The following is a 23258-nucleotide window of genomic DNA, read 5'->3' as shown; positions in this document are numbered from 1 at the left end:
ATGAAAACTTATAACCTAACCAAATTTAAATGATTTTTGCACCACACCCTTACCAATACTGAATAATTTGGCCTTATTTTTTGTGGGTGTTTTTGGCAGCGGGAGGGAGGAGAGGACTAGTCACATAAGCAAATAAATCGTCATTTTCTAATGTAGTTTTATTTTTTCCTCCAGATTTAGCATATTTTGGAAGCACTATTTTAAAATATCTAAAATGGATTGAACTTGATTATCATTATCAAATAGCCACTCACATCTAAAGGAATGTTTCATTATGTGTTTGATACAGTCATAAAAAAGGAATCAAAATTTAATTTACTTTCTGAATTTGAAGTGTATAAACTACTCATCCATATATTATTAACCCACTACAGAATTTTCAGTGCCTAGCACTGTCAAGCTAAGCAGCTAGAAATTAAAAACTTAAAATCAAAGTTATTGTTAATGGTATAACAAATTCTAAGAGTGTCTTAGTAACATTGAAAATAGGTCTTTATAGACATTTGATTCAATAATTATTTCTTTCAAAGCAATAATCAAGAGGCATATTATCCTACGATTGTTATCCTGTTTGAGGACTATATTATCCCTGATCATTTTTGGTCTGCACGTGAGTTAAGATATGAGCTTTCAGGTTACTTAACTGAATAAACTTTCAGTTACAGCCTTGAAAGGAACACAAAAAGCATTTCTCACCAATGTGGATTTGTATATGTGCACAAAAATTAAAATCCATGGAAAAACGCTTTCCACACCCTTCAAATGGGCACTGGCACAGCTTTCTCCAGTGTGAATCAGAAAATATCATTTCAGTTTTGAGCTGTCAGTGAAAGTGTTCCCACATTCTGCACATATGTGGTCTCAGGGACTAAGAACTAGGACCGGGTAGGCAAACTACAGCTTGCAAATCATCTGTGGCTCTGTTGTTACATACATGTACCTCTGAAGTAAAATTGAAAATGTTTAAAGGATTTTCTTCAGATAATGATGATTTCATTTGGGTGCAAAAATATACTGTTGGCTCTTGAATAAATTTTAAACTGTTGTGAGGGACAGTATTGGCTCTTCCATCCCAAAGATTCGCTGACCCCTGAACAAGTAGATGCTTTCTTGGGGAGGATTTATCCCTAAACTTTCCTGTATAGCCACCCTGAAAACAGGAGAGTGTTTTCAGATGATCATATTCTGTATTGTTCCTCCGCTTCTTTCCAATAAGTTCTGCCAGCTGTTTAGGGTCAGCTGAGTCAACACTAGGTATTCCTCCAGGAGGAAGCTTCATGCCAGTCGCATACTCAGTGTACACAAGTGGATTCTATTCAGCCATCTGTTGAGGAAGGTTTGGTTTTGTCTTTTCTTTTGTGACTTCCAAAGAGATTCAAGAAGTGAGATGTCTCCAAGAACCTAGCGAACAAGCCCTTGTTCTGAATGTTTTTTCAGATATTCCAAAGACCTTTTCCAGGATGAGTTCTGAAAATTCACCTTTTAGGCATTCTTTGTAACACTCAGGGAAAGATTCCTTGTCAACAACCCAAAGGCTAGTATCATAGTGCACACCATTATTATCTAAGGCCCACGTTGTACTGGTAGGTTCCTCAGCTTCCTGTAGCACCTCGCTGGGCTTCACTTGGCTTGCTTTGTCCCACTGAGGGCCTTTGCACCTTGGCCTTTAGGACAACTTTTCGTGAGTCTTTTCTTTAATTGTTGGTCCATATTGTTCTCGCAGCTTCCTTCTTGAAGACTTACAATAAGATCTAGCAATCATGTCTAGATAGGTAGCAATCTGGTCTTCAGTGAGCACCCATGCCCCAGTAGGATACTCGGATGTTTCCTACTCCTTTCCAGGATAGAGCAGAGGGAAATAAGAACCTCAGAAAGCATTTTCCTAGGCTCAAGTTAAGCCCACCCACCTTTTGATAAACACATGCCAATACAGCTACACCTATTTCTTTGTGACTTCTTCTCAGATATCCAAAAGTGTGCATGGAGAGAGAGAGAGAGAGAGAGAGAGAGAGAGAGAGAGAGAGAGAGAGAGAGAGAGAGAGAGAGAGAGAGAGAGAGAGAGACTGGAAAGTAATACTCCTTAGAAACAAGTTGCTAAAGCCAATCTATACTCAAGGGGAAGGCAATTAGACTCCACCTCTTGATAGCAGAAAAATAATTTGTAGACATGGTGTAAAATCAATATATCATCCCATTGCCGCCTCTAATAGAGGCTTTGCTCCTCAATTGGTAGAAGTGGGTCAGTTATATCATCTGACTCCTGACAGCATCTTAGCTAATGAGCTTCTCTCCCAATAACCAATCAGGCAATATATGGTCTTCAGAAAACTTTTAAGGAATGTAATGTCAGCACTTTGTAAGATTTTACAGTTCAGCATAGCAAAGGAAGACTTGGACTTTCCTCCTTTACTTCAAATTACGACTGTTCCAGGTAGACAAAGATAATTTGCAGATCAACTCTTAATTTTTCCATTTTGTCCTGTACATGTATTTGCTTAAAACCAGCCAAGAAGTAATTAATTGTATTAGTACATTTCATTCATGTACATTTCAATAAGAGTAAGCTTAAAGTAACTAGGTAGCACCCTAAAACGGAATGTCCTCTGAGACATTAAAATTAGATGTCCTCATTTGACATAAACTCAATTCTATTTCCCCTTCTTTCTTGGTACACTTGCTCTGTCCAGGAAGGTGCCCCAATCCTGTGGCCAATGTACTCTATCCTTCAGCCCCACCTGCATTTTATACTGCACCCAGTGGCATCACCTGGGAAGGTTCTCTCTGATCACAGTGAATTTTTTCCTAAAAGCAGTTTAGCCAGAACTTCATTTTTTAAGATAACAGTGTGCAGCTGTGAAATTTTGTTTCCTGCTGTGGAAAAATGCCACAGAAATTATTGTGATGTTAAACACAGCTTACAAGGACAGCACTATGGAAAAATCTCAAGTGTACTTGTGGTTTTCTCATTTTGAAAAAGTGAAATATCTCTATTGATGACAAACCTCATTCTGAACGTCCATCAACTTTCCAATGGACGAAAATTAGACTGACAACGAACTCTTGAAGAGATGGGGAAGTTATCTGGACTATACTGGAGTTTGGTTCATTGAATTTTAGTGGAAGGTTTGGGAATTAGAAGGGAAGCTGGGAAAATTGTGCCTTGGGTTTTGACTGCCCAGGAAAAAACTGTCAAATGGAAACACGTTGTGCTTTAAAAGAACAGCTCCAAAGCGATCAAAACTTTTTTCCAAGGTGATGTGACATGGTGCTATTCTTATGACTCCAAAACCAAACATCAATCAAGCCATTGGAAGACTCCCATCATCACCCAAAAAAAAACTCAAGAAGTAAAATCAAAGATCAAGATGATGCTCATTTGTTTTTCTGATATGAAGGGGATTTTGGAGTTTGTTCCACTAGGTCAGACTGTTAATCAAGCTTTCTATTTAGAGATTCTGAAAAGATAACATAACAATGTGGGACAAAAAATGCCTGATTTGTGGAAGACGAGGGTCTGGTTTTTCCACCATAGCAATGCACCTGCTCATGCAGCCATCTCAGTGCACTAATTTTGGGCAAAAAATCAGTATGCCTCTCTTGCCCCACATGCTTTACTCATCTGACCTCATTCCCTACAACTTCTTTTTGTTCCCATGAATAACGAGGGACATTGTGTTAGGCCAGATTGACTAGAAACACTCATGTATATATAAGAAAGAGTTTTATATAAAAGAGTAATTTTATATTAAGAAAACATTCCAGCCTATTCCAGATCAAGTCCACAAGTCCGATATTAGCCCATATATCTGATACTAGCCCATATGTCTGATACTAGTCCATAAATTCTTCTTTAGTCTCACACAGCACATGCAATGATGCTGAATACAGGAAGGTCACAGGCCAGTGGTGGAAACTCTGGTGGATCCAGTAGCGGTGGAAGCATCTCAGCACTGGCTTGGGTCTCCATGTGGCTCCTCCAGCTATAGACCTCTGGCTGCCATCAGCATAGCTCCATGTGGCTTGTCAACAGGAATATGAAGCAGAGAGAGAATGTGTTCATCCTCCCAGGAGAGAAGCAGAAAGTTCCCAGAATCTTCCTGGTGGGTGTTACCTTGTGACCTGATGGACAGATGACTCCACCCCCACCTTCTATTTATCAAGTTGACATGAAATTATGTAACTACCACAGACAAGAAAGGACAGCAATTTGACAATGTAGAAGAGGTGAAGAACAAAATGAGGGAGGTGCTGTCAACCACCCAAACCAATGAGTTTGAAAAATGTTTCCAAAAATGGAAATGCAGATTTGACAAATGTATTACGTGTAATGGAGAGCAATTTGAAAGTGATAGGGTTGTTTTGTAAGGAAAATTAAATACATAGCTTTGAAAAAAAATCATTTTGGGGGAGGGTAACCCACTCATAAATCCAAATAAGTTCACATTCATAGGTACCAAGAGTTAGGACTTCAGCATACCATTTTAAGGGGGAGTAACTCAGCCCACAGCACTGGGAAAGCATATTAATCTTCCTGAGACTTGGTTAATATTTTATGTAAAATAAGATTAAAATAGTTTCCCTTATCATGTTCCTGAGAAGATTGAATGAGCAGATGCTATGTTGTACTCTATGTTCAAAATATGTACAGGATTCAAACATTCTCACTACCTTCCCAGCTATACTCCAATCCATCTTAATATTCACCTAGACTTCTGTGACAACTTCTTCACAAGCATTCCTGCTTCCCCCTTTACCCTGTCCTTTCCCTATAGTCTCAACACAGTAACTAGAAAGATCTTTTAAAAGTGTAAGTCAAGTGTTATCCTTCTCCTCAGGAACCCTTCAGTGACTTCTGTTTCACTCAGAGCAAAACCCAAAGTCCTTCCCATGGTGCATATTAGATCCTACACAATTTAGTCCTCTACCTTTCTGACCTTGCCTCCCACCACTCCCTGTTGGCTCACACTACTATAGAAAAACCAGGGTTTTTTTGTCCCTGGAATCTACAAAGTATGCTCCTGTCTTAGGGCCCTTGCACTCAGTGTTCCTCTTGGTAGCCACAAGGCTCAATATTTTATTCTATTTAGGTGTCTCTGTCTAAATGTCACCTTCTCAGGGAGGGCATCCGCCTATATAAAGATAGTTTTTCAATACTAATCATTCAATTCCCTTATCTGCTTTATTTTTCATCATATAATCTAACATATTCTAAATGTTTTTGCTGTCTATATCAATGGCCCACGAGAGAAAACACTTAATTTTGCTTACTACCTTATTGTACCTCTGAAATTGCATCAGGCTTTAGTGAGCTGCTGGAATCCCATGCCTTGTTCTCACCTCTATATTTTGCCTTTGCTGTTTTCCCCTAAAAGTTGGGAATTAATACTATTATTATTGAAATTATCTAAGGACAAGAAAATTAACTACATTTACAACAAAGTAAATGAGAAATGAGTTTTACAACAATGAGATACCACCTAACACCCTCAAAGATAGCCCTGCTCAAAAAATCAGATAGCAATAAGTGTTGGAGGGGTTGTGGGGAGACAGGAACTCTCATTTACTGCTGGTGGACCTGTAAGTATGTGCAGCCACTATGGAAATCGATCTGGCGATATCTAAAACAGATGGAAATCAAGCTACCATATGACCCAGTAATCCCCCTAATGGACATATACCCAGGAGGCAAAAAACAAACAACAGCCAGACATTTGTCCTCCAATGTTCACCGCAGCACAGTTTACAATTGCAGTGAGTTGGAAACAACCCAAATATCCATCAACTGACGAGTGGATCAGAAAACTGTGGTATGTACATACAATGGAGTACTACGCATCACTAAAAAGCAGTGATGAACATATGAAGCACATCACCACATAGGACGAACTGGAGGAAACCATACTAAGTGAAGTAAGCCAAGCACAAAAGGACAAGTACTACATGAGTCCGTTGAGGTAAGCTTAAAAAAAAAAAAACATGCTCAGAAGCAACAAAGCCCGCATGGAAGAAGCACACCAGCCTGTGCGATCACGAGGTGCCAAAGGGACCATGCATAGTGAATGAAGAGGGAAGTGCAGAGTGGAGACCCAAAGCCCATTTGTCGGCCACTGGAGATCCCCTCATAGAGGGGTTTAGGAGAGGAGATGGGTCAGTCAAGGTTCGATGTAGTACCGATGAAGAACACACCTTTCCCCCAGATCCTGGATGCTTCCTTCCCCCAGATGCCATGATCCGAATTCTACCTCGCGGGACTGGATGGGGCAGAGGTTGTACACTGGTGCATATGGGATCTGGAGGCACAAGGAATCCAGGGTGGATGATACCTTCAGGGCCAAGGGTGTGAGGGGCGATACTGGGAGAGTAGAGGGGGAGTGGGTTGGAAAGGGGGAACCGATTACAAGGATCCACATGTGACCTCCTCCCTCGGAGACGGACGGCAGGGAAGTGGGGGAAGGGAGACTCCGGATAGGGCAAGATGTGATAAAATAACAATCTGTAAATTATCAAGGGCTCATGAGGGAGGGGGGAGCAGGGAGGGAGGGGGAAAAAAGAGGACCTGATGCAAAGGGCTTAAGTGGAGAGCAAATGCTTTGAGAGTGATTAGGGCAAAGAATGTATGGATGTGCTTTATAATTGATGTATGTATATGTATGGATTGTGATAAGAGTTGTATGAGCCCCTAATAAAATGTTTAAAAAAATAAAAATAATTTTAAAAACATGCAAAATGGGCAGAGGGAAAAAGCTACTGTATACAAACATTCCTGGAGTGAGGACTAGGTAGTATGGTAGGGGCCAAGCAAAATCCAGGGATACATATGGTACCCAACTAAAAAGGGGGGGGATTTAAAAAGAAATGGGTAACTGGGAAACAAGGTACTAACTCTCCCAAGAGGAGGGTATTGTTTATATCTCCACAGGGAAAAGAAGGGCCATATGGATGCCACATGCTGGCATGGAGTAGGGAACCAGTGGAGAGGTCTGAGGGGCCAGCCCCAATCTCAACTATGTGGACAGCTGCCTCTCTCCCCTGAAGAATTTCAGAGGACAGCACTTAAGCTGCAGCTCAGGGAGAGGGACATGTCTGATCAGAGCACACAGGACCAAATGAAGGGGGAAGAAGAGAGAGTGGAGCACATCCTGGCCCACCAAACCTTGACAACAAAATTCCCGCTCAGAGCAGCCAGTCCACAGAATTACTGAAACCCAGATGAAGGCTGAGCATGATAGACGGGCAGGAAGAAAATCGAAGGAAATAGAGGAAAGAGCTAGGAGACAAAGGGCATTTATAGAGGTCTAAATAAAGGCATGTGCTTATGTAAATATATTTATATATGAGGATGGGGAAATAGATTTATGTGAATATATTTAAAGGTTAATATTAATGTAGCAGATGGATCTTGGGGCTCCATTCAAGTACTCTCTCAATGCAAGAATATTTTGTTCTATTAAACATTCCATGATGCTCACCTTCCCGACACAATCGCTGAAGATAAAGTGGGTGCATAAGCAAATATGGCGAAGAAGGCTGATGGTGCCCGGCTATCAAAATATATAGTGTCTGGGATCCTAAAGTCTTGAAGGTAAACAAGCATCCATCTAGTTCGGAATCAACAAAGTCCACATGGCAGAAGAACACCATCTAGCTCGGAAGCAACAAAGTCTACTTGGAAGAAGCACACCAGCCTGTGTGATAATGAGGTGTCAAAGGGATGAGGTATCAGGCATCAAAGAACAAAAAAATCATATAATTGTGAATGGGGGGGAGTGCGGAATGGGGACCCAAAGTCCATCTGTAGGCAACTGAACATCCCTTTACAGAAGCGTCATGGGGGGAGATGAGCCAGTCAGTGTGCAGTGTTACTATGATGAAGTAGCAATGATGAAACATACAACTTTCCTCTAATTCCTAAATGTTTCCTCCCACCTCTACTATCATGATCCCAATCCTACCTTACAAATTTGGCTAAATCAGAGGATGTACACTGGTAGAGACAGGGACTGGACACACAGGAAATCCATGACGGATGATCCCTTCAGGACCAGTGGTGAGAGTGATGATGCCAGGAGGGTGGAGGAAGGGTGGGATAAAAAGGGGAAACCAATTACAGGGATCTACATATAACCTCCTCCGTTGGGAACAGACAACAGAAAAGTGGGTGGGGGAGATATCGGACAGTGTAAGATATGACAAAATAATAATTTATAAATTATCAAGGGTTCATGGGGGAGGGGGAAGTGGGAAGAGAGGAGGAAAAAACGAGGAGCTGATGCCAGGGGCTTAAGTGGAGAGCAAATGTTTTGAGAATGGTGAAGGTAGCGAATGTACAAATGTGCTTTATACAATTGATGTATGTATGGATTGTGATAAGAGTTGTATGAGCCCCCAATAAAATGACTCAAAATAAAAGAAATGAAATGAGTTTTAAATAAGTTATCGAAAAGCATATTATTTCAATATGATTCATTTTGGTTTCCTGAATTTTTGGAGTCAAAGTAGATAACAAGTTTGTGACTATAACCCAGATTTCTACTCTGCTAGGTAGGGAATATGTCCCTGTGTCAGCTAGAAAAAGTTCCAGAAAAGGAAATAAATCTCTGCTTATGCTCCCTCATATGAAGTTAAAGCTCTTGAGAAGGAGGGAGACAGAGCATGTCCTTTATCTCCACATTGTAAGCTAAGTTGACATTGGGAAAAGAAACTGTCCCAAACAAGTATATGTTCACTCTTGTCATATCCCCATGTCTTGTTATTGCTTAACCCTGAAATATTTCAGGCTGTTATTTTCTACAAAAGAACCTGTATTCCAATTCATTTCATCAAACAGCTCCATTCAACAATGAATCAGTTCCAAGGCCACGTGCAATTCAGCTACCGCACAAGCTGAAAAAGGGAAAACTCAAAGACTGAGGCCTATTCTTTGAAGGCCTGAGAAAAGGCAAGCTAAATTGGTCGGCTGTGCTGCTGCTGCCAAGGCACGGAGAATAAGACGTAATATTTATTAGCTGATGCACCTGTAACAAAGATTCAAAGTTGTTAATAATCCTTTCCCAAGACTCTCCTATTGTCTCTGTATAACAGGCCCTTTTTTCCCTTTGTTTAAGGACACGGTTTTGGAAAAACTGAATTTCTGTCTCCTGTGCTTAATCAATTAAGCAAAATAAAACCATCTGCATCCCATCCAAAAGCTGGTCTCAGGGTGTTTTGGCTATTAATTTTGATAGGAAGACAAAGAATCCAGTTTTTGCCATACTATCTCCAGTACTTAAAACAGCAGCAGATACATTGTAAGTGCTCAATACTTGTCGAATAAACATATTCTTGAATAAGTCTAATAGAGAACTAGACATGAGTTTGCATGTATTAAGCTCTCAATAAGTTATATAATAATCATTCATATTTTATCATTCTCACTAACCCCTTCCCCTCAAGTAACTATTCCTTTTTATATATCTGTCCTTAACCTCCCAGCCACCAGTCATCTGTCTCCATTATGCTTTCTTTAGCTGGATGGGATTAACTCAGAAAGTTCTTGTGGAATGATTACAATTATTTTCTCTTTGACTTTAAATTTTTCAATTCCTAACCCACAGAACTCTAAAATGTAATAACTTTATGTCCCCCAAATAAACATTATATTCCATTCTATCCATGTCCATATTTTTAGCAAAACTTTTTTTAAAGAAGAGTCTCTCTCTGGCTATATCAATACAGCATGTGCCAGCAGTCTTAAATCAGTTTCACCTAGAAGCAGACCCTGAGATAAGGTTTTTTGGAGTGCAGTGGGTTATGAGTTGGGTTGGTAACGTTAAGGTCAGCAGGTCCAAACCACCAGCCACTCCACAAAAGAAAAATGAAGCTTTCTTTGGTACTAGATTTATGGTACCAGAAACCCACAGGGCCCGTTCTACTAGTACTACAGCATTGGTATAAGTCACAATCAACTAGATGGAAATGCATATTAATGAAGTACTCTCAAAAGAAGTTATTAAAAGAAGCAAGATAGGAAAGGGGGAGGGGAACCATAAGTGACATAAGTTCAAGACCCAGACTCAGCCTAATCCCCAGAAGTAACAATGAAAATGACAATTTTTAATTTGTTCTTCCTATAAACAAAAGATCTCGGTTTTGTCTTTCCACACCAGTGTGTTGGAGACTACATGCTAGAGGTCATTGTTGAGGTGGAAATGTAAAATCCCAAAGTCTTCCAAGAAGTGATGTGCTGGGACCAATTGGTACTGACTTGTGTGGGGCAATTTTCCCCAAGTCTAAATACAGCAAAATCATGTTGGTTATTTGAAATTGGTTATGGTAGGAACATTTGTACCATGGAAAATAATAAATGCTACAAATCAGGACTTTGTTTCCTATATTCCCTGATTTATAGCATTCATTGTAGAAACGGGGAGCAGGTCACAGGGTGAGAAAAAGGGTATGATGAGGAGAGTGATATCACCGAGCTCCAAAGGAACCTGAAAAACAAGCAGAAACTGTCAGAACTGACTTTGTCAGAATGCTGGTAAACAAGTTTAAAGCAACTTAGTGAATGATGACTCAAGAAAGAGGCAATCCCCGGAGATGGTTAAAAAAAACCTCTGCAACCTTCTCTTACTGGACTATGACCCTCTCTGGCCTTGACTTGACAGGGCTAGAGCAGCTGGCTCCTGTGCTCAGTGTCTCACCAGGCTGAAATTAAGGTGTCAGCCAGCCAGGCCTGCAACTTGACCTAAAGTTTGACATCATCTTCCAAGCTCACACTAGCTGTTGTACAAATTCAATTCCTTATATTTAGATGATTGAGATCCCCATTTTCTTGCTGGCTGTTGGCTGGAGATAGATCTCAGTTCCTTTAGGCCCCCTCTCAGATTCTACCCACAAAGAATTCACACAACAGACCAGTTAAATATTCAAAACAAGGCGAGTCTCAACTCTCTCTTGCTTCACCTTCTTTTTAAGGCTACCTGTTAAGTCAGGCCACACTCAGGATAATCTCCATTTTGATTAGCTCTAAGTAAGATAGTCACAGAAGCAATAGTTCATCCTCTTCAATGGCCCCATCCACACTCAATGGGAGGCTATACAAGGTTGTGGGTGATAGGGAGTTCTCTTATAAAATGGCCTTTCCTAGCAGGTAGACTTCTTTTTAACCTTAAAAAGATTTAGAATTAAAAACAGAAATCTTACCGAGAATCCTTTATTTAATTATTTATTTTTGCCTTAAGGACTTTGTGCCCAAGAGGTAATTATGCACTTTCAAAAATTTAAGCAAGTTTATGTATTAAACATAATTGGGTTAACAAGCCAGCCATCTAAAATGCACTCACTCAGTCTTCAAGGGGTGTTCTATGAGAATTTTGTTGGGAAATCTTACAACATGCACCCTACAGACCTGATCTTTACCCTACAGGCGTTGTTTTGTTGTTCCCAAAACTCAATTTTGATCTAAAATGATGATTGAAAATTTGATTTAGACAGATTAAGTTGAATGTATTCTAGTATCTTAAAGTTTCAAAGAGCTTATGATTGAGCCATTTTCACAGTCAGTATAACAAAAGGGTAAGTCAAAAAGTATTGCTACAAAACAACAGAAACCTTTATGAAACAAAAATATCAAAATGTGATGGTCAAAGGGGAAAACAAATAGCAAGATATTAAATGTAAACCAAACTATATATTAACTAATCCACTTTCCAATTCACCTGGTCTTTGGAAAAGACTGTTCACATCATTGTTCCAGGGTTTGAAGGAATTCAATAGAGGTTTAATTCATGTGGCGATTCTGTAAATGGATTTGAGTTTCACTGTTGTCATTAGCTTTCTGCAAACTGGAGTTCAGAATTGAAGCTCTAATACCATTCTCTCCTCTGATCTTCTGTGTTACCATTCAAAATCCTTGGATCACATGAGTGCATATACACTTCTTTCATGTGGACTGCGATGCCCTTTCACTTAGAGTGTTGTTTGTTTAGGGCAGCCTTTAAGACCTCAGGCATTACTCCTTAAGATACTTTCCTCACCTTATTTTGCTCTAGCACCCATATCTTCAGTGATCACTTCAAAAGAGTGAGTATAGAGAAGGGCTACACTATAGGAATGGAATGTTCTTAGATTGGGGCTTACAATTAAGTGTTAACTCAAAATACACTATATATATGTATATGTATATATGTATATATATATATATATATATATATATATATATATATATATATATATTCCCCTCATCTACTTTAGAGGCATGATTATCAGGTTCTGGAAAAATATTCTTAGCATACAGGTGACATTTGATAATTCTATTAATACTATTTTTAATCTAGCTAATGGTATATAATTTAAAATACTAGTGTCAAAATTAACATATACATGTATAGAAAAGCTTAATATACTAAGATACAAAGAATATTCGCTTATATGATTGAAAACTTAAATGACTGAACACAGCTTAAGAAAACAATGGGGGTTAGACACAAAGCAAAAAAATGTCAGTAATGTTCATTCACGAAGGCAGTACTATGCCTGAAGAACTAATACATGTCACACATAGCAAAAATAATATGGAAATGGAAAATATATGTTGATCTTAGGTTGCCAATTCTTGGGCAACCTTGAAAGCAAGATTTTTAACCCTGAATCTAATGACTTCAAAATCTGTCACATTGAGATAGCTGTCCTCAGCTTCTTCTAGATAAACAAAAGCTGAGAGGGTTAGTAAAGAAATGCTAAATGGAGTCTGTGATGGTTAGGAATTATGTAAAGTAGATATTGCTTTGTAAGGGTAGAGGCTAAATCCAACCTATCAATTGGTTTGCATTCTGATGACACCTCCTTAGGAGTGTGACCTTTTGCATAAGAGAGAGACCAAGCAGATGAAAATTAAGGTGTTTTTCTTCCATGGAGAAGAGAACAAAGAACAAAACACAATCATTGCAGCCATTGACATAACAGCATGTGACTAGTTCCATTTCCATGGAAACAGAGAGCAGAACATTGAAAAGAAAAGCTTTTTTGAATAATAGAGGGTTTAGAGTTATGAGTTGCTTTTTTTTAAACAAAGCCAGCAAGGTGCCTCCATTCTCTCAGCCTTGACCCCAGCACTGAGCTACAGAAAAGCCAGTAGACAATGGTATAGACTGGTATGAGGTCACCTGCCCACCCACCAAGTCTCACCACCAGTCAAGGAAGCCCTAACTGACAGATCATACAATGTCAAACCTGAAGAAGGGGAGGCATTCTGGGGAGGGATGATTAGCGAGCTAGCTGCTATAAAGGGTACGTGCTTTAGAGAAAAAGAAACAACCCTCCTTGCGACATAATTTTTAAAACAAACTTTCATATGTTGAGATACTACAATTGCATCAGTCTTTCAATCACTTCCTTTTCTGGGAAGACACGGTCAGAGTACCAGCCCTTAGTATACAAGGTCCTCTTTTCTGCCTTGGTCTCACTCAGAGGTCAGCAGCATCTGTGCTTTGCCTTTTGACGTGTGGCCTGGGCACATGGAGCTCAGCTTCAAGAGAAATCCAAGGAGCAATAGCTCAGGTCACACACCTGATTTGTTTTGTGAAAGTTTCATCGAAAGAATCAATTTTAAAAGAAATGAAAAATCCTACAGGCCACACACAACTGCCATGAAGAGAAAAAGAAAATTGAGGGGAAAAAAGACACCAAGATAAACGAAGAGTGCCAGTCTCTCTTTTCAGAAAGCCCGTTTGCCTTGGTAACCATGACTCATAGTTGCTATAGTAATGAGAACAGTTGCTAAGGAAACCTGATTTCAAAGGCAGAAACTGATTTTTTTTAGGGATTCTACTTAAGTTTGGGTCTATAAGATCTATTGAGTGGCAGAGTTCTTCTTGAAATAGGCTTTGAGATGAGGAGTCTGGTGCAAGTGATTTATGAAGGAAATGTTCCTGCAAGAAACTAATAAAGAAATAGGGGAAACGGGACAATGAAGAGGAACAGACTAAGCAAGAGTCAGATGGTGTACCAATCTAAGCCTGTTAACAGGGAGCTTTGAGGCAAGACTTGTTCTTTCGAATTTAAGAGGGAACTAGGTGTCTTTAGTACTTGTTGCACTTGTCAGTAATTGGCTAAGGCTCATCCCAGGGAGAAAAGTCTTCCTGGTCTCAAGGCTTCAGTAGGCCCGGGGGTGGTGGTGGGAGCTCTCTGTAGGTCACAAAAAAATTCCACAGGAGGTGGGAAAGATATATACAGCACCAGTAATGGGAGCCAAGAGAGTCACCTGCTGCTCTGAGGAAGTAGGATTTTTTAAATGTGGCTAAACTACATGGAAACAGCCCGTTGGCCTTTGGCCAGTCAACTCCTCTGAAAAAATAAACTTCCTTTCTCAGCTTGCAAGTTTCACCTTAATCCTGGTTCTAGTTCCAAGAGAACTTTTAAAAACAGCTAGGTTACGGGTCATGGATTTCCAATTTGATATTTTTAAATATTGCATTGAAATATTATCTATCGTAAAATGTATTCGCTATTTGGATTGCTGCTTTTTAGTGCCCCTCCCCTTAAATTTTGCGCCCAAAACAATTTAATCGTCTGCCTCATCCTAGTCCTGAGAAATGGGCAATTTGCAAGAATTGAGTCAGAATTGACTAAATGAAAGCGATGCTCTTCAACACACATGCACAAATATACTTTTAATCTCTCTCTTGTCTCAAACTCCAGAATATTAAACTATAGTAATTAAGAGAATGTTTTAATTTTCTCTGTTAAGCAAATGTACTTTGTATAGCCCTGGGGAAGACTCCTGTCTCAAATGGATCATTTCTTCCAACAGGAACTTAGCACTAAACTCACCCCAATTTGCCCTAGACTTTCTCAATTTTAGCAATGAAAATCCAGTGTCTTAAGAAACCTCTCCTCAAGGAATTATTGAAACCCAAATGAAGGCTGAGCATAATAGTGGGCCAAGAGGGAAGTAAAAGGAAATATAGGAAATAACTAGGAGGCAGAGGGCACTTATAAAGGCCTAATTACACACATGTACATATGTAAATATATTTATATATGATGATGGGGAGATAGATTTTTGTGCATGTATTTATAGGTTTAGCATTAAGGTCGCAGATGGACATTGTGCCTCCACTCAAGTACTCCCTCAATGCAAGAACACTTTGCTCCATTAAACTGGCATTCCATGATGCTCAACCTCCCGACAGAATCACTGAAGACAAAGCGGGTGCATAAGCAAATGTGGGGAAGAAAGCTGATGGTGCCCGACTATCAAAAGATATAGTGTCTGGGGTCTTAAAGGCTTGACGATAAACAAGTGGCCATCTAGCTCAGAAACAACAAAGCCCACATGGACGAAACACACCAGCCTGTGTGATAATGAAGTGTCAACGGGATCAGGTTATCAGGCATCAAAAAACAAAAAATCATATCATTGTGAATGAGGGGGAGTGCGGAGGTAAGGACCCAAAGCCCATCTGTAGGCAACCAGATACCCCCTTACAGAAGGGTTGCGGGGAAGAAATGAGCCAGTGTGCAGTGTAGCAACGATGAAACATACAACTTTCCTCTAGTTCTTAAATGCTTCCTCCCCATCCCATCATGATCCCAATTCTACTTTACAAATCCAGTTAGACCAGATGATGTACACTGGTACAGATAGGAACTGGAAACACAGGGAATCCAGGACAGATGAACCCCTCAGGACCAGTGGTGAGAGTGGCGATACCAGGAGGGTAAGGGGAAGGTTAGGTAGAAAGCGGGAACCGATGACAAGGATCTACATATAACCTCCTCCCTGGAGGATGGACAATAGAAAAGCAGGTGAAGGGAGATGTCAGACAGTGTAAGATATGACAAAACAATAAGAATTTATGAATTATGAAGGGTACATGAGGGTGAGGGGAACGAGGAGGGAGGGGGAAATGAGGAACTGATAGTAAGGACTCAGGTAGGTAGCAAATGTTTTGAGAATGATGATGCAACAAATGTACAAATGTGCTTGACACAATGGATGGATGTATGGATTGTGATGAGTTTTACGAGCCCCCAATAAAATGATTTAACTTTTTTTTTTTTTTTAAAGGGAAAAAAGAAACCTCTCCTTCAGTTCCAGGTCACCAGTAGGATTGATCATAGTGGTGGAATTCAAACAACTTAACAACCAGTTTGCCTTAATGTAGTTTATTATCTCATTCACTTAATACTTAAATAAGAACAATAAAAGAAGTACACAAAACTAGATTATGTTACAAGAAAGAGTTTTAAAATATAAAGAATATTAAATACTGCCTGACAAAACCCAACAAAACAGTTATTTAAGATATTTCCATATTGCTTCTTGGAGTCCTCGTCTGCAATATTCTTCATTTTTATCTGTGCATCATCAGCTGTTTGACTTATTATTAACCATCTTTTCCCTGTAGGAATAGAATCCCATTCCATCAGAGGTAGGTCAACTGGACAACCGTCATTGTGCTTGATATGTTAGAAGCTGGCAGCTTTTCTTCTTTTAACACTTTATGTTCATCTTTGAAAAGCCCCTTTCCACTTCTACTGAACTCACAGCAATTTTTTCTGACAATATTCTTAGTTCTTTGAACACTGTCAGGAATTTCACAATTCACTAATCATATCTCATGAGAATTTAGGGTGCAACACAAAGCTGAAACAAAGGATAGCGTGTCACCTTGTGATTGTTTGGCACTTTTCCTCTTTATATTATGTTTCCTGAAGTAACAAATGCAAATAAAAATGTAGTATGTTATCAAAAGCTTAACAAGTTCTGTGAAATAAATCTTATAAGCATAGGTCTATCTATTTTTTATATCTAGATATCTAGAATAAACCTTACTATGGGTGCTTAGAATACAGTTGTTCAGATGAACAATACAAAAGATTGAGGAATGTAAATTTGTGATTTCCACATTGGGCAGCTTCCCAGCCACCCAGCTTAGAGAGAACTCTGATTACAAATGACACCCTAAAAACCAGATCACCAAGCTCACGAAAAAACTGGGTATCAATTCTGCTAAACTAGTGCAACCCAGCTGGATCCACCACAGGCTGATCACCCTACTTGTAATACTGCATGTCTAGGAGAGGATTATGCCTTTCCCTCAGATTCTGGAACTCCAGAGAGACTCTCTGGTTCAGTTAACAGTCTACAAACTTGTTGAGGCAAAACAAAACAACAAATATTTTAGTTTGTTCATGGAGTCAATGAATCAGGAATTTGGACAGAACTAAGAGAGACAACTTACATCTGTTCCAAAATATGTGGAAACTCAGTTGAAAAGACTAAAGTACTGGGAATGACTTAACTATCAGCTAGGCCCTCATCGGGCAGTCATCTGTAATACTGCCACGCTTTGTGATAATTAATGAAGGCCAATATTATATGCCTTGACATCTGGAAGGAAAGAGAGGGAAGCGCTTCAAATCACCAAACCATAAGTTTCTTCCGGACTGTTCCTGCAGATAAGATTCCTCCAGTCAAACTAATTTCCTTATCACGAGGATCAGGAAGAGGGACTACTTATCCTGAGTAGTTCCCTAACAGACAGGAAATTGTTCAAACGAGCCATGGGAACCAGAAATTACCCCATCTTCTTGTTACTCCAAAGCCTGCCTCCCACAGTCCCAGCTTGTTCATGCTGTCCCAGTGTGCAACCCTAATCTGACCCTGTGTGGCATGAGGTGTCCTATCCCACATGGCTGTGTGTGTAAGTAACTAATAAACTGCTAGCCATCTTATCTTCGGAGTCTGTGCATTCAGCCATCCCCATAACCCTAGTGTGGGAATCTCTCCACCATCAAGGAGCTGAAGAAGAGGACATTTCCCCAACAATGAACTCTCCATGTGTTCTCTTTGCACAGATGATCATAACAACTGGTTTCAAGAGTGAAAAGACCTGGAGACTAAGGTGTGACTGCATATAAGATTTATGATGTAGCCTCAGAAGACGTATGTTGTTGCTACTAGGCGCCATCAAGTGAGTTCCAACTCACAGCAATTCTATGTTGAACATAATTAAACACTGCCTGGTTCTTCTGCAGTATCTTCACGATTGTTAGGTTGAGTCCAGTTTTGTAGCCACTGTATCAATCCATCCCATTGAGGACCTTCCTCTTTTCTGCAGACCCTCTACAGCACCAAGCATGATGTCCTTCTCCAGGGACTAGCCCCACCTGATAGCATGGTCAAAGTACTTGAGACAAAATCTTACCATCTTCTCTTCTAAGAAGCATTCTAGATGCGCTGTTTTCAAGACAGATTTGTTTTTTTTTTCCTTCTGGAAGTCATGATAATTTCAATATTCATTACCACCAGCATCAGTTCTTCTCCAGCCTTGTACAATCATTGCCCAGTTTTCAGACGCATTTGAGGTCATCAAAACTGCCATGGCTTAGGTCAGGCACACCTTAGTCTTCAGAGTGACATCTTTGCTCTTCAACACTTTAAAGAGGTCTTGGCAGCAAATTTAGCATTGTTTGGTTTCTTGACTGCTGCCTCCATGAGTATTATTTACGGATCCAAATAAATTGCAAATAATTGACAACTTCAATATTTTCTCTATTTATCATAATGTTGTTTATTGACTCGGTTGTGAGGATTTTTGTCACAGTGAAGTCACATGGCATCACTTTCCCCATATAATATTAGTTGAGACAGCCAAAAGATTCAGCCAGGCTCAAAGGCAAGGGACATAGACTCCACTTCTTGATGGAAGAGGGAAACAGTTTTAGACAACCTCATAGGATGGAACCTGTCTCAACCATCTTTGTAAAATGGAGTTTTCCATAGTCATACAACTAACAAGAGCAGTGGTTCTCAACCTTCCTAATGCCGCAACCCTTTCATACGGTTCCTCATGTTGTGCTGACCCTCCAGCTATAAAATTATTTTCGTGGCTACCTCATAACTGTAATTTTGCTAATTTTACGAATTGGGCGACCCTTATGAAAGAGTCTTTCGACACGCCCCCCCCAAAGGGTCACGACCCACAGGTTGAGAACTGCTGCCCTAGAGGCTGTCAGAGATGAGTAGATTGGCCCATGCTCAGTACATCCTCTAGCCTCCCTGAAGCTCCTTGATCTTGTAAAGAGGCATGGGATTAGAAGTTCTGGGCAGGAAAAGTCGTCTGAAATTCTGAGCTCTACCAGGCTGGTGCTGAGTGCCTGCACTTGACTCAGAAGTGGGGAAAAGAAGCAAACTCTTTTCCTATGGATGAGGATTCCAGACTTCAAGGAGTCCTGGCTGCTGTCTGTTCCTTTCAGCAGATTGCCATTGCTGACGCAGAGCTCAAGTTCAGTGCAGTAAAATAAAAGCATGTGTGAATCTCATCACATATACAGTGGTGTAAGCACCAAGAGGTACATCCTCCCACTGGCTTCTGGTTCTGTATGACCACCATTAGCCTCTAGTTAGGACAACAGTGCTTCCAGCTACTGGCCACAGGCGCTCTAGGCCTGGTTGCCTAGGAACTCTATCCAGTTACTCTACAACTGGATAGAGTTCCTTCCCAGAGTGTTTTTAGCCATGGAGGAGTACGCCTCAGACTTACCTCTCTGGTATCCTCTTCTGTATTTGACCTCTACAGATTTGAAAGAAATGGATCGCATGCCATTGAATTAACATAATTTGTAGGAAGAAAGAAAGGTCATCAAAATCTGAGGTACAAAATTGGGAGACATGTTTCTAAAATTAATTGACAGTGAAAGCATCAAAATCCCATTGTGTGAGTGTTTTTAAGACCAAATTAGGATCCCTAAGGGGTATCTTCAAAAGACGTTTTGGTTTAAAAAACAACAACTTAAGAGATAGCACAAATAGAAGAAAAAACCACTGTATTTTTACTCTACAATTCAAGGCCGAGTAGTGATGGGGGGAACAACCCACAGCCGGCTATCATAATAGTAAACTGAAAGAAAAGATTAGGAAACAAGCAAACAGGCCTTACTAATGGTCTCCACAATTAAGGATCATCAGAAAGACTAGTCATTCTTTAAAGGAGTTTTAGTATGGTTTGCTGGCAAATCTGCTCTGTCCAACAAAACTTACATTTCCTAAGTTGTTGCTGTTAGGTGGTTCCGACTCATGGGGGTCCTATGCAACACAGAAAAACACATTCCCTGTACCTTCCTGGAGTCATTAAGTTTTATACCATGGTTGCAGCCATTGTATCAATCCAATTCACTGGTGGTCTTCTCTTTCCCTGCCCCTTACTTTACTAAGGCTAATGTCCTTCTCCAGGCACTGGTCTCCCCTGACAACATGTCCTAAGTCTGTGATATGAAGTTTCACTATCCTCACTTCAAAGGAGCCTTCTGACTTTCCTTCCTCCAAGCTGGATTTGTTTGTTCTTCAGGAAGTTCATGGTACTTTTACTATTCTTCACTGATAGCACAATTCAAATGAATCCATTTTTTTCAGTCTTTCTTACTCTTTGTCCATTTCTCATGCATATGAAGCTCTTGAAAATAGCATGGCTTGGTTCAGACACAAGATAACCGTAAAAGGTTATTTTCAAATGTCTTCACTTTTTAACATTTTTAATGAATCTTTTGCCCCATGCAATATGTTACTGGATTTCTTGATAATGCTTGATCATGGGTGTTGATTGTGGATACAAGTAAAAATCAATCCTTGACAAAGACAATATTTTATCCATTTGCCATGATGTTCCCTATTGGTCCAGTTGTGAGGATTTTCATTTTATTTATGTTGACATGTAATCCATACTGAAGGCTGCAGGTTTTTCCTACACTCCTGTATAAAATGGTTATGTGTGTGACTCTGTAATGTCAAACTATTCCTGGGTTCCCTAAAACTGAGCCATCATCTCTTCTTATATTTGATTCAGACTTCTTTCAAAATTACTAAAGAATAAATGAACAACCAATCCTATTACGGATTGAAATTAGTCCAACTTAACTGTTACACTGGTTGCTACTGGTGCTCTGTTTCCTCCACTGGGGTTGCAGTGAGTCAATTACATAGTGTGGCAGATTAGAAAGAGGGCTACAAACGATTCCCTTCTCAGAATCCAAGACCCTGAAAAGTATATTACAAATTCTTGCATCCAGAGGCAGAGTCTATTTTTCTACCTGTTTAATCTGAATTTGACCATGTAATTTATACTGACAAATAAACCTTAGCATATGTGACACAGGGAGAAACTTGAAAATAATTTGTACACTAAGTCTGGCTTTTTCCTGCTACTCTTGAAAACCTACCACCTCTAAATGAACAAGGTGACTCAATGACTCCTGTTGCCACAGACATTGTCAACCAACCCTTTAGAAGTAGAGCTACTAGCTGGACCATATTTCTAAACCGTAAGTACAAATGTCTGAGTGAGCCCAATTAGGATCAACAGTAGAACTACCCAACTCATCCTAACCCAAGTAATTGATCACATAATTGTGAGATAAATAACTGATTAGTGTGTAAATCAGTGTTTTAGGGGTAGTGTTTATGCAGCAATTGAGTCCCTTGCTGGTGCCAATGGTTAATACACTTAGCTGGTAACCAAAAACATCGATGGCTCATGTCTACCAAATGTACCTCAGAAGCAATACCTGGTGATCTATTTCTGAAAATTCAGCCATTCAAAATCCAGTGTAGTATAGACTCTGACACACATGTGCTCACCACAGCTTAGAGTTGATTTGATGGCTACTGTTTTTTGGCTAGTGTGCAACAATTGTTAACCAGTACACGTAGACTTGAAAGTGTGATCGTTTTTGTGTCCATCTGGTTGGGTCAGGATTCTCAGTGATTTGGTTATTAACACCTACTAATCTTCCATGATGAGAGTTCTCCAAGGGTGTGGTCTGTTTCCAATAAGTAGACATTGTGAGAAAGCTTGCTTGCTTTGGGCTGGGTCTGGATACTGCATCTGACTCATCGACCTTCATTTCTTTGGACTTGTGTCATGTTCTGACATATTTGCCTGCTAATTATCACTGGCCTGCCATCTTACCTGCTAACCTTGGATTCATGTCCCCACCCTCGTCACACTGCACAGTGTGGTAGCTAATGGGATGGTACCGTTTCCTCGCACTGTCATAACAAAACATCACAAACTGGATAGCTCACAGGAACAGAAATTGATTCCTCACAATACCAAAGGCTAGCAGCCCAATCCAAGATGTTAGCAGGGTTGTTATTTCTCTGAAGAGTGTAGGGAAAGATCTTTTCTTGTATCTTTCAATTTCAGTATTTCTTAGCTGGCAGCTGCAACTTCAGATGGACTCCTTTGTCTGTCTCTGTGTCTTCTCTCCTTTTATTAGGATATGTCTCATATTGGATTCTGATCCACCCTAATTTGAGTGGCATTGTAAGGTAACCATTAGACTGCTAACCACAAGGCTGGTGATTCAAACCTACCAGCTGCTCCACAGGATAAAAGTAAAGTTATTTGGCTTATATAAGATTTTCAGCCTTGGAAATTCTACCTGGGATCACTATGAGTCAGAACAAACTTGATGGCAGTGGATTGTTGTGGAGTTTCTATTTCCAGATGAAAACACTTTCAAAGACCTTATTTCCAAACAAGATCATATTGGAAGATAATAGAGGTTAAAACTTCAGCATATCTTTTTGAGTAACTATAACAACAACAACAAATTTATGGCAGAGGGAGAACCCAAGCCACATGTAGCTAGGCTAAGGATGAGACCTCAAGACACATGAGAAGGTCTGCACTTGCCCAGAGAGTGTCACTGTGCCTGAGCGGGCAGATATTAAATATCAAATAAAGAAGCATGACAGTGGAGAGATCAAGAAAGAAGAACAGGTTTTATATTTTAGAACTTTTAATAATACTTTTTTGGTTGATTTTTAAGGAGGGGTCCTGCATACGAATTATGTACCTGACCCTGACAAGAGCTGAACATATTTGGACACTTGACACTTTACCCAAATTGTCTCATTTCAACCTCAAAATTGTCTTCCATGCTTTTAGAACTATATTTTTCACATATTCCACTATAACTCTTAAGCAGAAATATTTTTTCAAATCATGATATACACATATAAATGAAACAAACATTTCACTAAGTAATACTAACTTTTATTGTATATGATAAACTAGAAACATAATCTAGATAATATCACACAATTATGTATGAAAATTTAAATCTACAAGCTTTCAGTAAAGATGGTGCCATAGACAGATACACAGGATAATCCCTCTTCCACAAAGACATGTCGAAAACAGGTTTTAAAAAAATCACTTCAAGGCACTATCCATCAGAAGAGACAAATAAAGGCATTATGGTTCTCT

At 39.7% G+C, this 23258-nt stretch overlaps 1 pseudogene; it reads right to left on the bottom strand.

Annotated features, from left to right (window-relative positions):
• Positions 1-583: 583 nt before the first annotated feature.
• Positions 584-2473, bottom strand: LOC142433333 (zinc finger protein 42 homolog; annotated as a pseudogene).
• Positions 2474-23258: the final 20785 nt, after the last annotated feature.

Source organism: Tenrec ecaudatus, chromosome X (assembly GCF_050624435.1).
Source record: "Tenrec ecaudatus isolate mTenEca1 chromosome X, mTenEca1.hap1, whole genome shotgun sequence".
Classification (NCBI taxonomy): domain Eukaryota; kingdom Metazoa; phylum Chordata; class Mammalia; order Afrosoricida; family Tenrecidae; genus Tenrec; species Tenrec ecaudatus.
Note: the sequence above shows the minus strand (reverse complement) of the source record. Positions and strands in the feature narration are given on the sequence as shown.